General features: G+C 41.2%; 1 non-coding gene across 1 annotated transcript; it reads left to right on the forward strand.

Annotated features, from left to right (window-relative positions):
* The first annotated feature begins 2,937 nt into the window (after positions 1 to 2,937).
* Gm26105 lies at positions 2,938 to 3,127 on the forward strand. The gene has a single exon (XR_003956650.1). It is a non-coding gene; the product is annotated as a U2 spliceosomal RNA (small nuclear RNA).
* The last annotated feature ends 1,245 nt before the right edge of the window (positions 3,128 to 4,372 follow it).

Below are 4,372 nucleotides of genomic sequence, written 5' to 3' on the forward strand. Positions count from 1 at the left end.
TGGAGGCAGGCAATCTTCCAAAGCACTGAGAACATGGGGTCACAAGCATAAGGAGCCTATGAATACCAAACAGGATAAATCCAAAGAAATCATATTACACACATAAGATTGATAAAGACAAAAAGCAAAGAAACCATCCTGCACGATGACAGCCAGATCAAGCCAGATCAAGCCAGATCAAGCCAGATCAAGCCAGATCAAGCCAGATCAAGCCAGATCAAGAAAGCGGCCTCCGAAGTCCAGAAATCAACCCCTGCACTTATGATGGCTTGATTCACAGGAAATGTCAGGAAGATGAATATTCTTTTCAACAAGTGACCTAGGCATCCATATGCTAAATATATACTTGATATAGATATAGATGTAGATTCTGAACCCTTTCTCACACCATATGCAAAAGTTTGATCAAAATGGATGATAGCTCTACCTACGATAGTGACAGTTTTAACGCTTTAAAAATATGAGCATCAATTTTCATGATCACGCATTGGGCAACGACTTCCTAGATAGAACACCAAAATCAAAACTGGCAAAAGACAACACAAACAGAGGAGAGTTTACCAGAGGAGCGTGTGCCTTCCAACGGCACCATCGAGAAGGGTGAAAAGGAAATGGACAAAAGAAAGCAAGGGCTGATAAATAATGCAGGGGGTAAGGGACTCATACCCAGAGTATTTAAGAACTCTAACACCTTATAAAAAGTCAAATAATTTCTAAATTTTAAATGTGGGATGAATTTTCTCCAAAGACATTAAGCTTGCCAGGAAGCACATGAAAGGGTGCCCAACACCATATCAGGAAAGAGCGATAAAAACTACTCATTAAATAAATAAGTAAATAAGTAAGACTTCACACCCAGCAAGAGGTATAACGAGTTTATGGGGAGTTGAGGCCTTCAAACAAAGCTGGTCATGGGTATGTATTCACAAAGCAGTTCATTCTGTAAACCTAGAGCTAACAAATGGCCCAGCAGTCCTACCTCTAGGTATATACAAAAAAGGATTAAAGTACATACGAACACAAACACTTGCACATGAATATTCATAGCAGTACAATATTCAAAAGTGTGGAAATGCCCAGCTTATGCCAATGGCCAGTGGGAAAGCAGAACTTTTGATCTCCTTATGATGGATCATTTGACAGCATGAGATGCTGAGGACGGAAAGACTGTAGGCATAGACACCATACTCTGAATTAATCAACTTAGATAAAATGTTATGACCAAATTTGGGGACAAAAACACCGTAGGGTTAAGTCAAGGACCATGCAGTGTCCCTAGCTGCTAAATAGTAGTTCCTTTTAGACCAAAACCAAGCAATCCTGACATGGCTGGAGAGGTAGCCCAGTGGTTAGGAATGGATACTGCTTTTGCAGAGGACCCAAATTTAGTTCCCAGCACCGGCATCTGGCTTCTCGCCACATGATGTAACTCCCACTTCAGAGGATCTGATGCCCTCTTGTGGTGTGCACAGGAACCTGCACAAACATGCACATACCCAGAGACACACGCATACATACACGCACACCTACATACATACATACACACATACATACAGTTAGAAAATACATAAAAAATGTTTTTTTAGTCATGAAATTAGATATCAGTGCTGGCTGCTCGACTCTGAATATATTAAACATTGAGTCATACACTTTACAATTTTATGGTGTATAAATTTTACGGTATGCTAACATGATCTCAATAAAGCCATTATTGAAAAAAGAGAAACTAATTAAGACAAAAATAGAAATGATGTAGAAATAAAAATTAATAATGAAACATCAAGACTAGAATATATCATCAAGATATAAAAATACATCAAACCATATTTTAGAAACACTTTATAGTGACACACTTGAAATCGTTCATGAACATCATCAGCCTCTGGGGAAAGAAGCCTTACCCACACTGGCACGTGAGGAAATGAGCCCAAGACTGAGTTGAATCCCCAGGGGAGGTAGAAAACCAATTCTTGAACCTTGATACATGCACACATGTACCTTGATACATGCAAGCCCATACATACACACTAGACACACAAAATAAAATACATAAAATGTATCCAGTTTGAGAAAAGATAAACTTGGTCAATAATATAATATGTAACTAGAAAACCCAAATAGCTTAGAGATGTCATTGCATTGATAACTCGAAAAATTCAAGAATAAAAGATCAAGAAAGGAGAAAAATAAATATCTGAGCACAGTACCATGGTGGTTAACTATATTATCTAAGTTAGTTAGTTAGTTAATAATACTTAGTAATAACTACATTGACTACTAACTTGAGTAGGTCACAGGGTACTACATATGTTGTTAAACCCTGTTTTGGATGTGTCTGTGTTTCTAGATGAGAAGCACACTGGACTCAGTGTACTAAGGAGCAGGTCCTCCCCAGCATAGACCTGCAAGTCACCTAAGCTTGGAGAAACTTCGGCCAGCCCAGGCTGTATGGCAAGTTCTAGACCAGTTTAGAGCTGCACATTGAAATCTCAGGGAAAGGTTTGGAAGTCAGGTAAGATGCAACTATCATAAAGGAGGGTTCACTATAAAATAGCACGGATTGCAGATCTTATCTTGTAAAGTGGCTTTGGTGCCTCTATTGCTCTAACTCCAGCACTTGGAAAACCAAACCGTGAGGATAGGAAATTCAAGGCCATCCTCGTCTACGTAGCAAATTGGAGGTCAAACTCTAATGCCTGAGACTCTGTCTCAAATAAAAGCACTTAGGGGAGTGTTGGGCTAAGGGTAGCCAGCAGATAAAGGTACTTGTTGCCAAACCTCAGGACCTGAGTCGGATCCCAGGGAGCCAAATGGTGGAAAGAGAAAGCCTACTCCCAAAAGTTGCCCTCTAACCTCCATACATGTGCTGTGGCAGACACGTGCCTCCCATACACATATACACAAAATCAACACATGCAATGATGGTTAGTTTTAAAGATCACTTCTTAACCGTCTTACTAAGATCAAGGGCAAGACCTGTTCTCGTCAGTTTAACACTGGCTGGGTCCCCCATCTGAAGACCACATATTAAATGACTTGCGGAGCTAATCAATAGACTAGAAACTGGCTCTGCCCTCTACACCCATTGACGTGGTATTGCAGAACATCCAGGGATGGTGGATCCTCCGAGGGGTGTGGGAGGAGACTAACTGCTTCAAGTAATATTAAAGATATAAGGGGAAAAATGTGTACTGTCTTTCAAAAGAATACAGAAGACAAGGGGCTTCGTCTCCACTTCCCCTATTTGTGAGACATGCTGGAGAGCATCTTCCATCTGAAATAAAAGAGAGTTAAATAACAAATCAAACAGGAAGGTAGGCCAGATACTGGTAGAAGAAACCACAAAGAGCTTTGTTCTACCATAGCCTTCAAACCTGTCCACCTGAGTTCAGTCCCTGGGACTCCCATGGTAGAAGAAAAAAACCCAGCTCCCACACTGTCCCCTGACTCCATGTGTAATCAGAAATGTTTAAAAGACGATGGTACTGCCATTGCAGTGATCACTGCTAAAATTAAATCACTTAACTTTACGATAAAAGGTAAAAGACAAAAGTACTAAAGCCTAAAACAGATGACGTTGCAGGGTAGGTAAGATAAACAGATATAAATGGAGATCAGTGCCAATAGTGTGGAGGGGACAGGACTCGAACAGTTTCCTATGCTAGTGAAGCAGTTGCCCTCCTAAACTGGACTCTTATCTCTACGTGCTGTTCTCTGGCTGCCCTGTGGAAACCATGGAGAAGACGACTGTAGACATCCTGGAAGAGGAGCCAAGCATATCAACATGAAAAACGCTGAGAGAAAGCTGTGACAGGAGAGACCGGGGAGCGCAGAAGAACCGCGTGACAGACTGAAACCAGCGTGTCCGACAACAGGGATTCCACCCTGTCAATAATTACTTTAAACCTAAGTGGATTATCCTCTGCAAACAAAAGACATAGGGCAGCTAAATAAACCAAAAGCAGATTCAATTACATAGTGTGTACAAGAGACTCACTTTAGATTTCAGGACAGCTTGGGTTGAAAGGAAAGATAGAGAGAAAAATATTCCATGCAAGTGGTATTTGAGAGAACAGGGTGGCCATATTTCTATCAGATAAGATAGACTTCAAGCCCAAGCTCAAGACTTCCAGAAATCACTCAGGACTCCTTGTAGTGATAAAAGTATCAGTCATCAAGACAAAACAATTGGAACTGCATAGATACCCAGTACAGAGTGATGGCTCAGTGGTTAAGAGCACACTGGCTGCTCTTCTAGAGGACCTGGATTCAATTCCCAAGCCCTACATGGTAGCTCACAACTGGCTGCAACTCCAGTCCCAGGGTATCATGGGCACCAGGTACACATGAAGTACCTAGGCATACATGTAGG

Source organism: Mus musculus, chromosome 6 (assembly GCF_000001635.26).
Source record: "Mus musculus strain C57BL/6J chromosome 6, GRCm38.p6 C57BL/6J".
Taxonomy (NCBI): domain Eukaryota; kingdom Metazoa; phylum Chordata; class Mammalia; order Rodentia; family Muridae; genus Mus; species Mus musculus.